At 38.8% G+C, this 22,800-nt stretch overlaps 1 protein-coding gene across 1 annotated transcript in view; it reads left to right on the forward strand.

Annotated features, from left to right (window-relative positions):
• Positions 1 to 12,806: 12,806 nt before the first annotated feature.
• The window catches only part of foxj3 (forkhead box J3), a 153,356-nt gene continuing 143,362 nt past the window's right edge, over positions 12,807 to 22,800 (forward strand). The window contains exon 1 of the mRNA XM_066672262.1: positions 12,807 to 13,049. The gene's annotated coding sequence lies outside the window, so the exon portion shown is untranslated. The remainder of the gene's footprint in view (positions 13,050 to 22,800) is intronic.

Below are 22,800 nucleotides of genomic sequence, written 5' to 3' on the forward strand. Positions count from 1 at the left end.
ATGTCTGTGTTCCTTCTGGTTTCCCTCCTTCCAGTCAGTCTGTTACAGTCAGATATGCTGGTGTCACTAATACAATTAATTAAATGGAAAACTAACGAGAATATTCAAATACGCTTTTCTACTGCAATCAACCAAATTAACTATATCTCCTTACTGTTTTCTGAGAATAAATGGCCCATTGTTGGAAGATTGTTTGCTGGGTTCTCCGGCGGTCCACATCAGACCAGCTGCTCTCCTCCATCTACTGCTGCCAGCCTCGGACTCCCGCCATTACCCACCATCATCAATTACACTGAAGTAGAAATGGACTCGGTTTTAGCAAAACTCAGACGGATGCTTCCAGCACTGTTATTGTGGGCCCAGATTGATGCCACTATCATGTATTACTATTATTATTGTTATTATTATTAAGGTTCAAGCACTGAACCTTGTTGTATTTGCTGAACCCTATTGTATTTGTTATGGTTTTTCTTCTTATTATTCTTTTTCTCCTGTAAAAGTCGTTGTGTGGAAGAGACTGTAGGTCATACAGACACCCCACTTGGAGGGTAGATGTAGTTTGTGTACATCTCAAAGGACAACAAAAATTACACTGATTGGCTTAATGGTGGCGATATAGCGAAGCAAATCCATATCTTTATTATTGTTTTCATTATTTTTATCATTATTATTGTGTGTGTGTATGTGTGCGTGTGTGTGTGTGTGTGTCGTCCTGTGAAGGACTGGTGCCTCCTCCAGGGTGTGTTCCTGCCTTGCACCCAGTGATTCTGGGTAGGCTCCAGACCCACTGTGTCCCTGAACTGGATAAGCAGTTACAGACAATGAATGAATTAATGAATGAATAATTGATAAGGCTGTGTATATCATATAATAAATTGCATTGATTCATATATAGAAACTGAAAGGATATTATTGTATTCTACATTTAATGTAGTGTAGGGGTGGGCGATATGGCCCTGAAATAATATCACAATGTTTAAGGGTATTTTGGCGATAACTATATTCTTGGTTAAAAAACAAACTATTGTGACAAAATTAATGTTATATTAATATGATTTATATTCAATTAAATACATTTAATATATAATGTTAAAGGCTTCTTTCATTTCAAACATAATACCATGGTTTATTGTACATCTGATATTTTATAACCAAACCAGTGTGTTTTTGGACTGTGGGAGGTAACCGGAGCACCTGGAGGAAACCCACGCGGACACTGGCAGAACACACCAAACTCCTCACAGATCACCAATATCACGATATTGAGTTTTTTTTTTTACCATTTTATAAATGATGACGATATCACAGCCCTAATGTAATGAATACCATATGAAGCAGCACAGTGGTGGAACAGGTACAGTTGCTGTCATATAGTTACAGGTTCCTGGGGTTGAAATTTCAGACCCTATCTAGGGTCACTGTCTGTGAAGATTTTTGTGTGTTCTCCCTGTGTCCCTCTGAGTTTCCTCCAAGTGCTGTTGATTCCGCCCACAGTCCAAAAACACCTTTTGGAGTTGAGTGTGTGAGTGATAGGTGAATAGGTAAATAACGTCAATGCTTATTCCAGGATTGCACTTCTGAAACACTTTGTTTAATTTTTAATACAATTTTATTTGCCACACGGTGGCGCAGCAGGTAGTGACGCAGTCACACAGCTCCAGGGACCTGGAGGTTGTGGGTTTGATTACCGCTCCAGGTGACTGTCAGTGAGGAGTTGGTGTGTTCTCCCCGTGTCCGCGTGGGTTTCCTCCGGGTGCTCCGCTTTCCTCCCACAGTCCAAAAACACACGTTGGTAGGTTGATTGGCGACTCAAAAGTGTCCGTAGGTATGAGTGTGTGTGTTGCCCTATGAAGGACTGGATGGATATGATTTATATTCTTATAAAGGCACAGCAATATAAAGAATGTTTATTTGTAAGGTATATAGAAGAATTGGAAAATTATACTGTCAAAATGAAAAAAAAACTGAATAAGAAAAATACTGAACATTGGCCCTTTAAGATACTCAGATACTAGGATAGCAGATATGGAACATGGCAAGGGAGAAGTTGTAGAATTGTAAGGCAATTTATTATTGATTGAATCGAACCCTTCTCTCCAGTCAAGCAGCCACAGTTAAGGCCATGTCCTCCTCAGCTATTTTGGAAATAAAGTAACTCTCCAGGCAAAATAAAAAGTGCAACTATTGCGACACCTTTTGTATTTCTACTCACTCGCTGCAGTGGTGACACAGAAGTCCTGAGAGTCAGATCTTCCAGTTTAAAGACTAGGAATTCCCCAGAAACTACAACTCCTACTGAGTGCATATTCATAACAGGTCTGTGTTTATTAACATCCTCATTACAGTAGTTGCTATGGCAGTAAGAGAAAGGGGTTCTCCATGGCTGTTACTGATGTATTTGCTTAATGGATCCTATTTTCATAATACATACTGCTGTGCACTACTGGGTATTACATATTATGACAAATAACACATTAATGTTCACAATATTGACAAATGTTTGTAGACTCAGTCAATTTTTCTTCTCAAATGAAATATATTCAATGTATTTTAGTTTCACTTTGCTGCAGTAACAGGCTATAAACCTGGTTTTTGAACTTCTTATGTGAGGATTTGATAACCTACAGCCAGGATAATTTAATCAAATTTAACTTTATTACCTTTTAACTTTATTTAATGTTGGAGGATGAGATCTGGATCACAAATTCCACTCCTACTGTTCCACAGACAAATTCTAGGGGCTTTATACCCCTCTAGCTCACTTGTGCTATTAAGCATTTTTATCTTAAACTCATGTGCAGCAGCTTCAGAGTTCTGTTTCATTTTGTTCTGTTTTTTCCTCCCTAAAAACATTTTGTAGTTTCTGTTTATTTGTTTGTGTTGTTTATATTGTTAGCCCCATTATTATATGAATATTTAAACACTATGTTACTCCCCTTAAATAAAAATGTTTTGTTGGGGGTGGGGATGGGTGATTTGTTAATTTGTTAATTGTTAATAATTAGGTGAATAAAAGATATAAAAGGAGCATTTACCAAAAGTTCAGTGTTTGTAAATACTTTGCTGCTCATTGCTTGATGCCAAAATTTTGAGAGAATCAGTTTGAATAGAAAATTGTTCAAGGCACAATTGCAAAGTTGTTAGGCACTTCACCGTCTAGAGCTCATGATATCATGAAAAGATTCAAAGGGTAAGGGGTGGCATCTCAGTACGGAAAGACCAAGGGCGAAAACTACAACTGAATACGTGACCATCGAGCACTCACCCTCATGCTACAATGATGGACACAGCCACATAGGTTCGAGAGTACTTTGAAAAATCATTGTCACTTAACACAGTCTGCTGCTGCTTCTAAAAATGCAACCTGAAACTGTATTATGCAATAAAAGTAAATAAGCCTCTATTACAATTTTTTTTGAGTGTGCTGCAAGTTCCAAATTTGCCAAATTATTCCAAATTATACTTAACAAATATAATTAAAATTGTCAATGAAATAACAGAATTTTTTTTTTGGTCTATCAAAACTTGGTTTAAACTTCCTCCAACTCACAAGTGCACTCTAAATTTTCTTACTGTTTCATTCCACATTGTAAAATGACTAAGCTGAGGTCTTCAAAGTTTCAGTTCCACCTTAAATGCTGCCGCAATATTCACACAATCACAAAAACACTGGCATATTTGAGGTTTGTTCACCTTAAACAGTGAAGAAGTTACAGTTGCCTGGTCAAAACTACTGCATAATTTAAGGTGACACAAAGCTGCAAGCTGGAGAAAAAACAGCTACGTTTGCTTCTTTTTTTTTTTTTTCATTCCACCTCAATTACTGCAGCTATCACAAAATGGCTCACAAATTTCAGGTACGGGGGCCCCTTAAAAAGTTTTTTGCTTAGGGCCCCAGGAAAGTCTGGACTGACTCTGAATATAAATAGTCACCAAAAAAGCCTGCGAGCTACACCACCTCAGCTCACGTCCTGTTTAAAGCCAACCATCACTCGCTCAAACTACAGTGCAGATTACGAACGAGATAAACAAAGGCAGATAGTTAGCTGAGGGCGTTACAAAAAAGCAGCTATTCTGGCTACATAACTACGACAATTAAATTTTACAAACAAACACACAAAATGATAAATTGATGTTAAATGATATAATTACCTGTCTAGTATAAAAACAGCTACCTCTGCATCACTTGCCATATATATATAGATGCGTATGCGAGGGTGTGTATTTTGGGTTGTAGATTGCGTAAGTAGATTGTCACTAAAGCCATTCAATTATTTTCTTTAGTCCAAAAGAAATGTTTGGATGAGATACTTACAGTTTTTACTATATTTTTTGGCTTATATACACAACAAATCTCTTTCTTTATCTCATCAGATCTTTAAACTTACTGGCTGCTATCAGGGTGTCAAGAGTATTTTGAGAAATATAACAATTTTCTTTTTAAGACAAATCACCTACCCTAGTTTTAATTCACTCTCAAGTGAATTAACAAATATACATTAACTAAATTCTAATTTTAGAGTGTTTTAGAAATTTCTGTAATGGGGTAAGTACTGAAAATGCCTTTCTATTGCACTAATGTGCAAGCTTTGTGGACATTAATTACCGTTATTAAATACATATAAATCTTGGACAATTTAAATGTGCTGGCATGAAACAGTATTTTGAGTTTAAGGACAGTAAAGGGCAATTGAACCAGTATGTTGTGTTTAAGGGCAGTTAATCTGCCTGACATCTGAATTACTTATATGCATCATCCTAGCAACCAGAAACTTCAGTAACTTGTAAAAACTCCAGGGGTTTCTTGCAGAAACCTAAACACAACGCGCTGACAAACAGCTGTTACCCTATAAACCCTAATGTTCAAAGTAATTAACTGGATTGAGTGATTCTAACATAAGATGTATTCAAAGGATTAACTCAATAAAACAATTCAATTATTTTCAACAGTTTCTTATTTTTGAGTTTGTGAAACTGCAAAGTTTTGATTTAGCAGAGTCCTGGTGATTTACCAGAGACCAGTACAGCACTTTTCACCCGAGATGACGGATAGTCTGAGGTTCACTGCTTTTAGTGAATTTGGACAGGTTCATGAGTTTATTTCAGTGCAAGGGACGGAAGCACAACAGGTAGAATCACTGTCACATAGCTCCAGAGTCTTGGGGTCGTGGGTTTGAGACTTGTCCGAGTCACTGCCCTGAGTAGTTTAGTGTGCAGTGCAAAAACACATGTTGGTAGAGGGACTAGCCATGCAAGAGTGTCCATAGATGTGAGGGTGTGGTGCCCTGTGATGGAATGGTACCTTAGTTATAGACAATGGATGAATTTATGGTTAAATTAGTTAATAGTGTTGAGTACCAGAAAAGCACATTTTTCGAGTTGTATTAAGCATTAAATGAAGTTGTAGACACTTGAAATAAACATGAATGCATACTTCTGACATTTGCTGAGTTCAGAATTACAGTGTATCTATAATCTAGTGATTATTTTAAAGATAATCTAAAGATAAACTCAGAAGTGGTGTTTCTAAAAATGTATGCAGTTAACAGTATCATGGCCCCCATTTTTTTCAATGAATGTTGTCAGTTTGGCATTCACCAATCCTCCTGTCTGTATTTGAATCTTCTTTCTCACCTTTGGCACACTTTTCTGTTTGCTGCAGGAGTTTCATGCTTAATGACAGTATTGGGATTTCCCCTCTTCACCTACTCACAAAACATACTTGCCAAATTGGTGGCAACATTTTCTTGCATATTAGACTCTTATCTTATTTAATTTAATGTTTCATAAGCGTCCTGTGTGAGCAGAGTTTCAGACGTCTAATCTGTTAGTTCTAGTTCGTGTTAGTGTTGTAGCGCGGAATGGTTCACAATAACTGGGCTCCGTTGTTCGGCTGAAGCTTGGAGCCCCGCAACGGAGGGAAGCCAGCCGCGCTCGATTACCCGGATGAAAGCTGTTCATGAAATAGCAATGGTGAGTTCGATCCAGGTTAACAAACCGATTCTTTTGAACTGTTTGATTCAATGTATCGAATGTCTGTTGTTCAAACACAATTCTGTCGATAGAGAAGAAATACGCCAGTTCTCAGAGATTATATTACAACGTTACAATAAGATATTTTCAGGTTTTATTAAATAAAAATGATGTGATGATATAATGGGTTAGTTGTTGTTCCTGAATAATTGTCTGAAATGTTTGAGGCAGTGGAGGAGGAGAAGAAAAAGAAGAAGAAGAAGAAGAAGAAGGAACACCTTTAGGATCCCCTTGGGGAAATTACTTCTCTGCAGTTGACCCATTGTGGTAGTGAACACATAAACACACACTACTGAGCAATTCTTCACACACACTAGGGGCAGTAAACACATACACAGCTGGAATGGGGCTGTGACCACCTTGGCGCCCGGGAGCAGTTTGGGGGTTGGGTGCCTTGCTCAAGGACACTTCAGCCATGAAGGAATTTTCTCTTGCCCGTCCTGTGAAATGAACCAGCGACCCTCCTACCTCAGGCTCACTTCTCTAAGCTCAAGGCCATTGCTGCCCTCGGTTTGTAATATTACAAAATATTTTACATTTCTGGTGAAATCTCCTGACTTAATCAATACACATTAATAACAGTAATAAAAATATTATAGGGCAGCATTGCTGCACTGAAGTTAGTTCAGAATTTTAAGGTCACTCAGGTCACTCACTGTTTGTGAGGAGTTTGATGTGTTTTCATCCTGTCTGCATGGGTTTCCACCCAGTAGGAGGATTTTCTGTGTAAACTTGTCATCAGGTGTCAGTGTGTGACTGGATGAATGGTGGTGGCCTAAAGGTTAGAGAAGTGGGCTTGGGACAAAAAGGTCACCAGTTCCATCCCTGGCAGAAAAACTGGGGGTGGGGAAAGTGAAGAAACAGCATTGTCTCCTCCATCAATATCCACAGCTGGGAGAAGAGCCTTGTCTGAGTGCCCAAGCAAAATGTTGATCTGAAATATGTGAGCCAAAATGTGAACATTTTTTCACAGTTGCACCTGACTCTCCACTAGTATCCTCCCTCCTTTTTTTGGCTAATTCTGGAACAGCTCCAGCACTTAAGGTGGAGGCACAATTACATTGCACTGCTGTAAAAATGGCAACAAAAAGCTGTTTATGCCTTGTGATGGACTGATATACTGTCCAGGGTGGATTTCTGCATTGTATCACATGGATTCTAAGTAGGCTTTGAACCCACTGCCACCCTGATCACCATGGTCTACGTTGTAATAGAAAAAAAAAAGTCTTAATTCATATGAAGAAAAAATTAGACCATTCATTAATTTTTCCCCACAGCTCAGAAACACATATTGGTATCTGGACTGACTATTCGAAAGAGTCCACAGTTTTGAGTGTATGAGTGAATGTGAGAAAGTGTGATGCCCTGTGATGGACTGGCACCCCGCCCAGGGTGTGCTTCCTGTGCACAGAGATTCTGGGCCCACATAGACCCTGAACTCGATAAAGTGGTTACATAAAATGAATGAATAAATGTCCACCTTAAGTGGTAGAGTGAACATTACATTAAACTCTCCCTGTTAAGATGATTTTAACATTAAGACATTTTTGGGAAACTGGGCCCAGGTTTGTTTTCATTTAACTGCTTTGGATACAGTTGTAACCAGGAAAATATTTCCAGTTTTTTTTAAACACAAATAGTATTGATTTCAGCTACTTTAAGATGTATCTATTGTGGAAAAATGTTCAGTTGTGCACAGCTTCAGTGTCTGCAGAACAGAATTAAAATTAGATGCTCTGGGGCAGTGGCCCACAATCTTTGGGTCACCATTTTCAATGCCAAGTGTGGGCTAGAAAAGTATACATTTCCCAAGCATTAGGCAGTGGAACAAGAGGACTGCAGGCTTTGAAGTGATGCAGCTCCAACCAATACACTTTGGATTAGATGGAATTGTGTATGTGACTTACATCTGTTCACCTAAAATCAGTACCTGACATCACTAATGTTTTTGTGGCTTTATGCAATCACATTCGTAAAGCAATTTTCCAATAGTCTACGGTAATCTTTTCCCAGAAATCATGAAGCTGAGAATGAAGCAAAGCCATTATTTCATCATTTAATATGCTGAAGAAATGTCAGATGTGCAGGTGTATACAAACCTTCCATTTATGGTTCATATCTGGTTATCAGTTTAAAATATGACTACTCTTAAAAGGTTTATAAATGGTTTTAAACCGGCTTATTACATGGATATTAATAACTTGTAATAGGGTTGAACAATAGTTAAATATCAGTATATATCGCAATATAAAATCTTTGAATAACATTATGATTTTTAAACACATTTTTATATTTCAGTATACATTTACAGCATCAGTCACTGACTGACAGTCATTAGAGTGCACTGCCGTCAGTTCAGCACCCAGTTTCACATTTTGTTTAAAAGTATTAATATTGACAAAGCCGTGATGGCATAGTTCTTGTTTGTTCTTGGAAGTTTTTCAGTGGATTTAGTACGGTTCATATAGATATCTGAATTATAACGTATTGACCAAATTTAAGAAGTATATTGTTATATAAATTCTGGCCATATTGTCCAGCCCTAGGTTGTAAACCCCTTAAAGATCATTAATAATAATTTTGGAACAGAGGTATAAAGGGTGATGCTGACCTCTTTTTTGTCTAATACTGAAAGTGTCAGAACTTACTGAAAATGTCACAGTGAAGAATAAGCTCAGACCTGAGGATGTGAATTTAGTCATTTCATATGGTAAGGTAAACCACATTATAATTAAATTATAAAATTACAACTTGTTGGTCGTTAAGTTGGTAAATGGTTAAAATTATTAGCAAGTATGTGATGTCATCTGATAGGATAAGATGTAAAATATCCTATGCCAATCCATTAGAGCTTCACATAGGGCCCACCACCTTCTCTTCCTTCTTGCATCCACAAAATTTCTGTTGCTTGAATCCTACTCCTACTTTCTCTGTTTTGGCCTTTTATGATCCAATCAGCAGCCAGCAATCCTTAACAGCTATGGTTACTCATTAAGCCCACCCAACTCCAAGCCAGCTTTACAGTCCTACCTTTCCCTTTACCATCAATACATAAATCCACACTGGCCTCCCTGGTGACTAAGGCTGTAACTAGCCCCACTGGCACCGTTAATGCATGCTCAGTGCCAGCATTTGCATGTGAAGTTTACGTGCTATATCACCAACAACCACAATAGCACCTCTGCAATGCATTTCCCCAAGTAATCTGTGCTTTCCTCATCCACAACCACTGACTAGACCTTTTAGCTGTTTCTAATAACTCCTTCACAGCTGCCCTTAATTTGCGGTCCCTGATGCCAAACTGCACATGCAGGGATGTGGCAGACTTGGCTTCAAATCCTCTAACACCTATCTCCACTGGTTTTACATGTGCCTGCCACCCGCGTTCCCTCACCTCAACCGCCAAGTCTGCATACTTCAGCTTCTTCCTTTCGAACCCTTCATCTACTGCCACCTAAAATGGAACTGTCAACTCTATGAAATAAACTATCAATTTACTTTCAATTTAGAGCACCATGTCTGGCCACAGTGTAGTTAACACAATACATTCTGGGGGCTACAGATTTTTACCTACATCCACCAGCAATTTCCAATCTCGTGCTTCACCCCATCTACCAATATTTGTACCCTGTGCACATTCTCAGAAACATTCCCCCTCACACACAAGCCTAACAATTTTATTACAAAAGCCAGCCATCAATGCATTAACCTCTAGGTGTTTACAGTCCAACAAACATGCTAAAAACTTTAGCACCTCCGGGTGACTGTCTGTGAGGAGTTGGTGTGTTCTCCCCGTGTCTGCGTGGGTTTCCTCCGGGTGCTCCGGTTTCCTCCCACAGTCCAAAAACACATGTTGGTAGGTGGATTGGCGACTTGAAAGTGTCCGTAGGTTTGAGTGTGTGAGTGAATGTGTGTGTGTGTGTCTGTGTTGCCCTGTGAAGGACTGGCACCCCCTTCAGGGTGTGTTCCCGCCTTGCGCCCAATGATTCCAGGTAGGCTCTGGACCAATTGGATAAGCAGTTACAGATAATAAATGAATGAAATAATTTTAGCACCTGGTAATGTCTCCATGTATACCGACCCTATGACAAACTAACCTTACAAGCTTCAGCGCGCCAACCCCTGTACAACTAGGGTTTTCACACCCACTGTCCAAGATTTTGTGGTGCTTGGAAGGGCCTCCATCGCCTACAACTGGCCTTGTTTTGCCTGTGACGCTGCTGCTGCACACCATGCCTCTTCTTCCTGCTCGCAAATAAATCTTGTCATCATTTACCTTCTCTCTGGTGATGTGGCCTTACTAAAAGCTTTCCACGAATCACCTGACCCAAGGCTTGCTCTTCCACATTGTACTTGGTCAATCACATCCCTTAGCTCTAATGAGATCCTGGCTACCTGCACGGCCATTTTCGGATTCCACTTCCTTCCTGCTTTTGTGACTATCGCTACTGCTTTTACCACTGCATCCTTTGATCCTGACAAAATCATCTTGAGACTCACCTCTGCACATTTACATTCCTCAACTAAACTTATGAGTGGTAACTCCAGTACCCCTCTCCCATACCACACCACACTACTTAAACACTGTGGCACCCCTAGCCACTTCCTTATGGCCTTGTTCATAACCTTTTCCATCCTCTCTAATTTTCTGATTGAAACATCATAAACTGTCAATGGCCACCAAATATGCAGACACCACAATTTCAACTTCCCTGGCAAACATGATCTATCAATGCAATTAACAGCCTTCACCAGTTCAGATTTTAGTCCCACAACTTGCTCAGTATCATTTACTGGTACACTATACCATCTACCTAGACTCTTCACTGGTCTCTCCAGTACCATAGGGATAATTTTTCCACCCATCAAAATATTTTCCTGTACAGCATAACTAATAATCATTACTATACAGATTTTAAGCCATGGATAAACATTTATGTGTAGCCTTATTCTAAAATAACACTGAGTATTTTAATATAATATATTGCTCATAAGGGTGGCACAGTGGTGCTGCAGGTTGTGTCTCTGTCACGCAGCTCCGGGGTTCTGGGGTTGTGGGTTCGAGCCCCTCTACAGGTGACTGTCTGTGAGCGTTAGTTGTGTTCTCCCTGTGTCTGCGCGGGTTTCCTCCGGGTGCTGCGGTTTCCACCCACGATCCAAAAACACACACTGGTAGGAGGTGGATTAGCGACTCAAATGTGTTCATAGGTGTGAGTGAATGCATCCCTCTAGGGTGTGTACCCGCCTTGCGCCCAATGATTCTGCCTAAGCTACGGACCCACTGTGACCCTGGAATGGATAAGTGCTTACAGACAATGAATCAGTGAAAATTGCCCATAGCTGGGTTTGATCTTGTAGCAAAATTTGACCTGAAAAATATCTGATAATAACATGGTGTCACACTCACGTCCCGTCTGGTCCGTTTTCTTAGCACATGGCTTTGTTTTGTTTACTTTCATGCCCCGCCTTTGTTCCGCCTCCTAATCTTTTCCCTTGTTATCCGTTTCAGGTGTTTCTTGTTTGTTGTGTTATTTAAGTCCCCTTCCCTCACTTCCTGTTGTCGTTCATTGTACCTTGTTTCGTTCGAGTTGTTCCTTAAGGTGTTTTCTTCGTAGTGTTCTTTGTAGTCGCCTTTGTCTCTCTTGTTCGTTTCTCTTGCTCGTTTCACGCTCGTTTCATGCCCCAGTCCTGTTGTGTTTGTTTCGTTGAGTTTTGTTAAATAAAGTCTGTGTTCTTAGCGTTTGCGTCCGCCCTCCGTTAGTCCGCACCCCTCATCCCTTATCTACCCTTACACATGGTAGTTTTTGAAAGAATGATAAAGTGATGAGATTCCTGTAGTCTGTTCTGAAAAAAAAAGTTTGTTCTGTAAAATAACTATTCACTTTTGGCTAAATAGTGTAGAGGAAGCAGTTATAATAATTTGTTGAAGCCTTAAAACCTTTAGTATTAAAACCATTAACATCAATCATCCATAGCAATGCAACCATCTGCTTAATATTTTGTAAGACCCCCTTGTGCTGCAAAACAGCTCTGAGTTGTTGGGCCATGGACACTGAAGATGTCTTTTGGAATTTGGAACTACAGAAGTTTTGTACATTGCAAGGTGGGGCCCTTCTTATATCAACCCCCCCCCCCCATCCCATATATCCCGTCAGACTGAGTTTTAAGGATTTTGAAGGCCACGTCCACACCTTAAAACCTTGTCATGTAACTCAACAGTTTCTAAACAATTTTAGTGATGTGGCAGGATGTAGAATTACTCTGCTGAATTAGGCCTCTGCTATTGAGGAATATTGTTGTTATGAATGGGGTGTACTTTTCTGCAACGGTGTTAAGAAATATGGTACATACCAATGTGATTTCCACATGAATGCCAGGACCCAAGGGTTCACACAGTGCCTACTTCCCGTAGTGCACCCTAGTACCATCTTTCCTGATGATCATGTGTTATGTGGTAATTCCCTGTCCTTGTACTTCTCATCCATTTTTTACCCTCCTATGTTTTGTGGAGATGGTCTTTGGGTTAAAGGCTTTTGCTGAGCCTTCATGAAAGTTCTTCAAGAACTGCATTCTGCCTAAAACCGATATGTTGTCCTCGAAATCAACTCCAGACGACACTTCTGGTGGTCTGTGCCTTCAGATCTTTTCTAGATTCTACCAACCACGGAATTCGAGACTCATGAATCGGTTCGGTTCATTTGTTGAGACGAACCGATTCAACGGAGTCGGTTCACGTGTGAGTGAGGCCTGGCTGTTTGCGCTGTGGAGGCGGAGAGAGTTGCAGCGGCGCTGAGACACGGCGGAGTCGAGACGTCTCCACCGCAGCAACGACACACACTCACACACACACGCATACGCACTCTCAAAGCGGCGGCGCTTCTGGAGGGAGACCCGGAGCTTGGTTTTATTTATTTCACCACGAAGGAAGGGGAGGGGACGCGGTAAAGCGCCGGGCTGCCTCGCTCCGAGCCGAGCCGAGTCGAGTCGCAGCTGAAAGAGGAGAGGGCAAACCCCCGGTAAGTGAAAGCGGAGCGGAGCGCCTGCTAACGCGGCTAGGCTAACGCCGCGGAACGAAGTTGAGACCGAGGCCGGGGGAAGGCGCGAGTTTTTCGGCGTGGGCGGGGAAGTTGTGCCGCGGGTTCGGCTGGAGGTCAGGGGCGGGGGTTTTCTATTTTTCTTCGCTTTCACGGGGGCTTGGTTCGCTGAGGTGAGAGCTGTCTGGGGCGGGAGACGGAGCTCAGACAGCGGAGGGCAGAAGTTGTGTTGAAAAGCCGCCAGCTGTCAGAGAAAAGCCGCGGCGTTAGCTTAGCTTAGCGCTTAGCTTAGCTCCTGCTGTAGAGTGAGCAGAGCTCAGCCACGTCCTGAACACAGTCCAACTCTGAGCCCAACACAGCGCTTTAAACTTCTGCATATCACACGGGGAAAGAGGCACGGGATGCCCGTGACGCTGTAGTTTTGTAGTTTGTGGAGCCACTGCTTGCAAACTGGACATTATTCTCCCGCCAAGCGACTGCAGCTGAGGAGTTCAGGCCAGCTGTTTCTGAAATCACCTTTAACTTAGTAGTGCTGTCACGAAGCATTGACTCTTAAAAGACTAGTTTAGGTAATCCACACATCTGACTGATCTGTCTTAGAGTCATATGCACACGTAGGGACTCCCCGATCCACTCACATGTTCTGGTTTATTTTCTAAGTGAAAAAAGTTGACGCATCCTTTAAACGAATCACCCTTGTGTGTGACACGTTTCTGCAGAATTTACTGAAGATTTTCCTGCAGAGTTTGTATTCATGTTCTTAAACTTAGCCAAAGTTATCAAATAGATAACACGTATCTAACTTTTGCACAGGCCCAGGTGGTGGTGTTCTTGCCAATATGTTACATTCAGGTAATCATCACACATTGTTTAAAGTATAATGAAAAGATTTGAGTTCTCTCTTCTCTCATTCTGTACTAATTTTCACTTGGAAAATCAACAAAACATGCAACGTTAGTATGATCCAGTGTGTCTAAACTTTTGCATATGACTGTCTGCAGAAATCAGGACAAGCCTTTACTACAACCAAGAAAGCACAGAAACCCTTCAAACTCCAAAAGTATTGGTTGTATTCCAGAAATCTTAACATGAAGCACAGACAAACAGCTGTTATCTATAACCCACTGTAGGGTTCCAGCTGAGAGGGGGTTCTGCACTCCCCATAAGAGAGAGACACATTTATGCTCTCACCTGATAAGACTTTTTTATTGCAGTCAACATCAGATTCAAGAGCAAGCACCTCAAATCATTAATACGCAGTGAATTTTTAGAGTTATTGCAAGAACGCCAGAACACAGTCTGAATTTACAATGCCTTTTGGCATTTGAGGAATGCTGTTTATTACAAGGAGTACATAATGATGCTTCTTGCACGGTCCTGAGAAGTTTGGAGCCTTGTGTTGTGAAAAGAGTGTCCTTTAGTATCATTAAGTTAAAGGTGAAGTGATACCCTGTTTGCTGCACCTGTTGTTTGTAAAGTGTGACAAAAGTTGTTTATTAACGTTTATGCCAGAGATGTTAAAGGTCACATCATATTTGGAGCCTGCACTTGAAGACCCCCACTAAGACCTCAGCTGTAATTCAAACTCTTCTGACTAGTTTAATGGCTTGATAAAAGAGACAAAATGGAAGGTTGTGGATTTTACTTTGTGTTTTGCATTTGTGTGTCTGTGCAAGTAACTCACTCGAGTAGAAAAGAGAAACATGGAGACTAAGTCAATATTATGAACTGAGATAAATCTCCCCATTTTGTCAGTAACAGATTTCTCTGATGCCTGTAATGAGTTATTTTCATATATGATAATGTTGTGTTATGCAAAGTATATTTCTGATTTGAATCTTTTTAGCATATAGTTATTTGTGCCATGGCCCCTATGCGTATGTTAAATACTTTTCGTGGACTGACTCTGCCGTCCGTATATTTTGGGACCGTATCTGCCCCATTGGTGCATACGAAACATGTGTTTAGTTCTTTTGACTAATCTTAGTTTTGCTGCACTTATCTGTTGCTTTATTTCCCCTTGCTGAGACATTGCTTACTTCCAGCATAGACTGTCTGCTCAAAACTGCCCACTGCCTGTCATGAAAAATAAAATGGACAGTGATAGGATTTCCTCTTGTACGCTCACAGAATGTACTTGCACTCTGAATATTTTGTATTTTTTGGCTGTTTTGTATAAGACTTTATTAAAATATTATTTAACATTCTCAAAGGCACATCACATCATAAGCAAATATTTGGTTCCAAGTCTTTAATGTAGGAGTTACGTATAAGAGCTGATTCCCCTGTGTGTGTATCAATACAGTAGTGTCTGTAAAAGATTCAAGTTAGCACCAGACCTGTTTGTCTTCAGGTTGTACGCTCTCAGAAAACACAAAATGATTGAACTGTCATTTACATGTCAGAACACGCCTGGTAGTTCCTCTGTTGAAACCGCTGACGTTTTGTATGGAGATCTAGGTGCATTAGGAAATGAGTGCTTGGTTTTAAGGAGTAATTTGAAACTTCAGTTTTTAAAGGATTATTTTTAAGCATCATATAAAACATTAGCCTTTTTTTTAGTTTATTTGAATGTGTACAAATGACAAGAGTTGAATGCTTTTTAATGTCTGTATATTGTTACTGTTCACTACTATCATCACATTTTATAACAAAGATTCAGAGATTTAAATAACGTTTTGATTCTAGGGAATATTAAGACTTGTTTTTTTTTTTAACTTTTGGAAGTTTATTTCTAATTTAATGTTAATGATGTGCTCAATAATACATTTAAATGCTTATTTCATGTGGATCGTATATCCTTTATGACACTTTTCAGAGTGTTCTCCGTAGTCTTGTTTGTTAAAGGGCAATTGTTTACATTTATTAAGAGTCTTGGCCTCTTTTCTACTTGTGTTAATTTTGTCATTGTCAATGCTAGGATTAGCATGTGGATGCATTTTATTAATTCTTTTTCTCCTCATCATTGCTAGGCTTCATCCTGTAGCTGTATTGTGTGTTAAATGGTACAGAATGGAAGCTGTAAGGCATTTGTTGTGGTATGCACTAATCATTCCCATGTCAGGATGTTGTGAAGGTTTTTGTCACAGCATCGTGTACAGTCTGGCATCCCTTGTGCCCAAAGGGATCACACTTAGCATCCTGCCGCTTAGCTGCTAAAACTTACCTGGAAACTGCTGGCATTTTGCATTCCTCCCACTTTACTCCATCTTCACTAAACGATGCCATAGGCTAGACACCAGATGGGCTGGCATCTTATAGCTAGATCCTCTTTAGCCTCTTCCTTTGATGCTTCATCATCGTGTTTTTTGGCTCTCTCTGCATATTGTGCTTAATGTGATGAGGTTTTGTCAGATGGTGTACAGTGAGCGCACTATTTTCTAAGGTTTCAGCACAAAACCTTTTGTTTATTTTTTTAAATGTTGTTTTTTTGCTAAGTTGATTAATGAGAGCTTGTCCTACCTTTAGAAAGTGAAACCTTTCTCCAGCTGTGCTGCCCAGTACTTGCACAAAAACATGTTTGCTTGGATTTACATTGTATTAAACAAATTCTCTCTTTTCCTTTCATCGTTTTGTGTGGTTCCAACAAGTGGTCTCTTAGACTGCATGTTCTTTCAAAGAGTTCACTCTTCTTTTGTCAGATTTACTTTACTTTTACATACTTTTTGAAGTAAGTTCTCTATGCCATTAAAAACAAGATGGATCAAAATCTACACAAAGAAACACAAAGATTATTCCATGAGGGAATTAAGTTTTTCCACTTGCTATTAATGTGTATCAGCAGCCAATACAATTAGCTAGATTTAACCCAGAGCTTAAATGGACTAGACCATTTTCCACAGTGCAGGGTACTTTAATATGAGAGTGGATGAAGGCAAGAGGGCTGTATGATACAGCCAAAATGTATATCACGATATCACGATAATTCCAATCTATACGATATAATTCAGATATTGGTATAAATAACACTAAGCCACAGAAAAACCCCCAAGAACAAAAGAAACATGACATCACCAGCAAACATAAACTTCTTGGATTTGTGTTTAAAAATTGTATAATTTTTATTGAAACATTTTATATTGCAATATATATTGGGATCGTATTGTTGTCCAACCCTAGATCAACAATACTGTCAAAAATACCCTGTTGCTGAATGTTAGCTTACTGAGACCTTACTCAGCTTGTTGTGGATATTTTAAGTGCTTAAACAATTGACCGATGACATAAGGGTTAATTGCATGTAGTGCAGGCAGTAGGTAAAATGGTTAATAAAACCACTATCCAATGTTTTTATTAGCATTTTTTTATTTGCCTGAAAAGTGCCTTGCTTCTGTGTGCAAATATATGGTGACAGATATGGCATAGTTTTCCCATTTTTAAACAGCTTTACTTTCCATATTGTGCAGATATATTTGAATTTCAAACACAATTAACAGCAACTTCAAGTACATTGCAGCATAACAGTAGGCTTATGTATTGTGTTTCTTCAAATTATTTTATGGATGACTGTGGAAATAGGACTTGTGATTAAACAAGGTGCTGACAGCTTTCTGGAGTTAATTACAGCTTGATTTTGATTTATTGTTGTAAAGTATTAACTCTATTGCATTTTCTGTTTTTTCATTTTAATACATTTACAATAACGCATTAAGTAATCCCCTGAGTGTTTGATAATTTACATTTTAAAAAATAGTAAATAATAATAAAAATAGTCAACATTGAAGGGTTACTTACCAGTCTTTCATTCAACACCACAGATTTCAAATAACAGATTAGAGCAGGGCTGCTCAAACCTGGTCCTGGAGATCTCATGTCCAACACACTCAGCTCTAATATTCAAATGCCCCTGATGGCCTTCATTACCTGGATGAGGTGTGTTTGATTAGAGTTAGATCTCAAAGACCAGGATTGGGCAGCCCTAAATTAGAAAGTGTAAACAAATGTTAAATGAAACAGAATATTAATATATGCTCTGCTACACAGGTGTTTCCATCAGGCTTTCGTACACACTGTATAAGTATGTACGAAAGTCATGTATAATGCAAGTTGATCATTGCTAATTCACACTTTGAGAAAATAACTTTTAATGTATGTTTTTAGAATGAAATTATTATTAGCAGAGTCTTAATATGTCACAACAGTATTTGACATGTATTTTTATAATTACACATGACTTTTTAAACAACAACAAGAGGTTTACAGATTTTCTTCTGCATGCCAGATAATCGGCATGAATTAATGGCAGTGTGTATAGATTTTGTGGACTGACGTGGAAGACTAAAAGACAGCCTTTCCTCACCTTTCGCATACCAATAGCTTATTTGTGATTCAGCAGTGGCCGTCTGCCCGGCCCTGTCTCACTCGGAGGCTTTTTAATTTTTCCCCTTGTTGAAGTGATTATTCAAATGGCCGTCCGTGAGATGGAGTTATCAGACCCCTGTTGGTAAATGGGCTCCAGGCTAACTAAATGCACTGCTTCCCCTTGCTCAGATCTCACCCATCAGGTAGCCACTAGTCGTCGAACGATATTCTTTATTCAGAGCTGAGTTTAATTATTAGCAATCGAGGATGCTTAAAACAATATTTTGCAAAGAGATTAACAATATGGTAAAAGTATAAAATCATAATTCTAGGGAACACTGGTCTTCTTCACATTCATTAGAATGTAATTAGGTGTAGTCCTTTTTAGCTAGGTGTAGTGCAGAGCAGCATGGAAAATTTTGAACAAAATATATTTTCACCTTGCTTTTAGTTTTTAATTTATTATTTATTTTTTTAGATTTGCAGGATTTTAAATATTCTGTGACTCATCAAATTGTGATGGTTCATTATTATATGAGATTTTAGCCATACTCCCAACAGCGCAGTCGAATTACGCTACTAAACACATTTAACTGCATTTTTAATTAGTTTAAGTAACAATAAGCCACACTTGTGTTCATTAAGCTACTGTTGAAAGACTTTTGAATGTCTTAATTTGATTACAGTGTTGAGAGTTGTTGGGGCTTCAGTAGAGCTTGATTTTTGCACTATTTTTATTAAAAAAATGATGCAAATTATTCATTGCAATTAACAGTGAGCGGGCTCTACAGAAATGGCCGTGTCTGGTTTGGTTTATTTTTTGTAGTTAATTAATTCATGTTGTAAGCTAAACTTATTGTGCATATTCGCATAATGACCATTGCAAAATAGCCATGTTTAGGGGGAGGGAGAAATGGAATAAATATTTATTTGTTTTTATATGAGCAATATCAAGTAGTTTAAATGCAACATATCATGCTACAACTTATTGATGTTTGATACAAAAGGAAAACATTTTCCATGCCGATTCTGCAAGTTTATCTGATACATAATATACTTTAATTTCTGGGTTTTTGAATATACAGAGTTTGTTGCTAGTGAGTGACTTGCAGCGAACTGAGGCTAAAACACATATTTATAGGATAAAACCTCTAAAGCCTGTGGGCACAAAGCAGAGTGAAGTGTTTTCTGAGTATTTTGTCTGTTTACATGTTTCTACCTCTCTCTTCTAACTAGGGATGGGTGGTATCTACATTTTTTGTACCTTCATACCATCTCAAAATATTATCGTGGTATACGGTATTACCATGGGGAGGTGGTACGCTGTCAGGCTGCATTGTCTGTGAGCACAAAGCGAAGTGAAGTGGAGTCGAGGATGTGATTAGGGTCACCAATCCTCCGTTTTTGGACAATAAAAGCTGTGTTGTGTTTTGGGCTGAAAAGGCCAAAATAAAATAAGAAAACAAAACACCTAAATATTGCAAAAAATAATTTTACACTTGGATGAGGTAGGAAAGTTAGAATATTGCTAAAGCGCAAACATGCAAAAGGGTAAAACAGGGTTTCTTGAATAAATTAAGTTATTTCAGCTGTTTTATACTTACAACACAGCGCATGCCAGAGCTCCAGGCTGATCCCGCGACCACTGGATTTTAATGGACTCCCCCTGTTTCTCCCTCCTCTTCTCTCCTCTCTGCACTTTACCACTCTGTTTTTACAAGAGCACCCGAGATTCTTATTTGTGCATGTGTTGAATATGGTAGACATACAGCAGCACTGCGCAATAGTCAGAGACCACACAGCATTTTACTTTCCACCCAAAATGTTAAGAACAATCTCTATACCATAGAAATAACACAGATGCCCCCCCAAAAAATATTAAATCCTGCATTTTGTTATAATTTGTGTTTTTTGTGTCCCTGATAACGGGGCCCTACGACATCTGAAGTCTGTTCGCAAAAGTGCATTGGATGGAAACACGATTCATTTTGCATTTGTCTTTTCTGCCGACATTTCTTTATTATGCAAAATATAAGCAAAAGTTTTGGATAGAAACCCACCTTGTGATGACAAGAAAGCTGATTGACTTTTAGAATAAAAATCATGTTAGATAATTTCATGTAAGAATGAAAATTATAGTTACAAAATCTTTTGCTTACTTTTGTGTTAAAGAAAATTATGCAGCAGCTTGGATGCAGGCAGTTTCTTAATGCGAGATATTCAGTGTCAAGCAGATACACTGGGCTTGAAGTGTGTACTGTGTAAAAGTGCAGAAAGTGTGGAAAATATAAGTATCAGATTGGGCAGAGATATTGAATGCATGCTTAGATAAACATTGTGACGTAATATCACAATAACAGTGTTTGTGGATTTCTAGTTTACTATATTATTTGAACACAGCAGCTGTCCTTTCATGATGAATGGACCAATAGAAATGTTTCAAAGTTACTCTGAAAAAAATCTTTTTACACTGGCTTCCACTGAAAAGTTAAGAAGGTTACAGGTACTATTTTGGCATATTTAATTGGACAGCAACAATATGGTCATTTTGCTCAGCTTTTCAATCAAAAGTTAGAGATGCATAAGGCATTATTTTGCTTTTGGTCCAATTGCAATAATGAGCACAGTATTGAAAAATAATAATCTCACACAAGTAATCTTTTCCCATTTTCTTTAGTGGTTGCCTATTTTAGTAGTGTTTTAATAGAAAAGAGAATGCTATTCAAATTTGTTTCATCATCAAAATCAACTCCAGTATTGAAATACAAATATTATAGTAGATAGTGTTAAGAGTTGTTTTGTGCAACACTAATGGTAAATGCAGTATGTAAGAGGAATGCATAAAGCAGTTTAGCATGTTCTGTATTAAACCCAATATTATGTAGTGTTGACGTGAAGAAGACTAGAGTAGTTCAGTCTCTATTATCTTGGTGGTGTATCTCTAGCATGCAGATGAGCTATGAACCCATTCCTCTCCTGGAAATGCTTTCCTGATTCTAATTTGAATCTTGTTTGAAGTCATATTGTGTGAGCCTACTTTCTGTGTTAAAAAAAGTCTCTTTATGTGAAAGATCAGAGGGGATAATTGCACTTAAGTGAAACTCATTTAAAACTGGCCTGAGCAATTACAGTAACTGCACTTCTGTGTATTTTTGGGCTTTGCAGCTACAAGACAGCCGTCAGATCAGTGACAGTCCAGTAAGAGTCAACAGAAGATTGACATGGCCAGAGTCTGATCAGAAATAACTCTTCATGAAGGACATGTATTGTTTTGTGATGCATTTTTTGCTAATCTCAAATAACATGTAAAGTATTATTTTAGTAATTATTAAAAATAAATTATTCTCATGGTGCTGTAGGTGAAACAGAGCCAACACAGTTTCTTCAGGCAGAACCCCCTGGGCTTTTGGGGAGCTGTTTTATTATTAATGTTATTCAGGAGCCAAATTTTGAGTTTTGCTCAGCTGGGTGCTTTAATCTATTTTTGCTGTAAATTAATGAATTTTTAAAGAGCCCCTCGCTAGATATGGGTGAATGTGGGAATGCAGCATTGGTTCAGAGTTTTTTACCATCCTCACCACCCTCCCCCTGGGAAGGAGAGCACTATACTTTCATTTTTTATTAATGCTGAAATACACTGCCATAAATCCACCAGTCTCTCGATGTGCTAAGAACTTTGTCAGATGTTGGACTGTACCAGAGCTTCTCAAACTTCTCTTAACACCGAATGACCCCATGCTGATATCGAACCCGAACTACTTCTTTAATGATGACGTTCTTGAGTCCCTGTTTTTGTAATTTGGAGGGTGTGGGATTCATTAGAGACCCTACAATATGATATTATCCTGATATTTAGAAACAATATGATTTTGTTGCCGTTATTTACTGATCTCATATGCAGTGATTAGCTTTACGTTTATTCCTCATGTTTCACTGCAGTGTAACACCTGACTTATATCAATTCACCGATGTTACACTCATGACTGTATATGCAGCATGCCCTCATATGGCAGTTGTGGTTTAATGCTGACATCCAGTTTTTATCCTGTGCATATCTGCCAATACTGTAACATTTTTGAATAGTAGAAACTGTGACTTCAGCAATTAGCATAACAGAGAGAGGCAACATTTGCTTGAGGAGGAGTGAAAATACAGAATGAAGAACAAAATGAATATATTTTTACATAGCAAAACATCATGAAATTAAACATGATTTATATGGAGCATATTTGGATATCAGTTTGTATGTAATTAAAGTAAACTTGGATATCAAACATGAAGCAGCCAGTAGCTGAAGCATGGGCTTACAAACTACCTTTAATTTGATTAGAATACTACCAAGCATTTTCACACTTGAGTAGACTGATTCCACGTTGTTATATTGGTATGAAATGCATAATGAATTGCGGTATTTGTAATGAATATGTTTTTG

Source organism: Hoplias malabaricus, chromosome 5 (genome assembly GCF_029633855.1).
Source record: "Hoplias malabaricus isolate fHopMal1 chromosome 5, fHopMal1.hap1, whole genome shotgun sequence".
Lineage (NCBI taxonomy): Eukaryota > Metazoa > Chordata > Actinopteri > Characiformes > Erythrinidae > Hoplias > Hoplias malabaricus.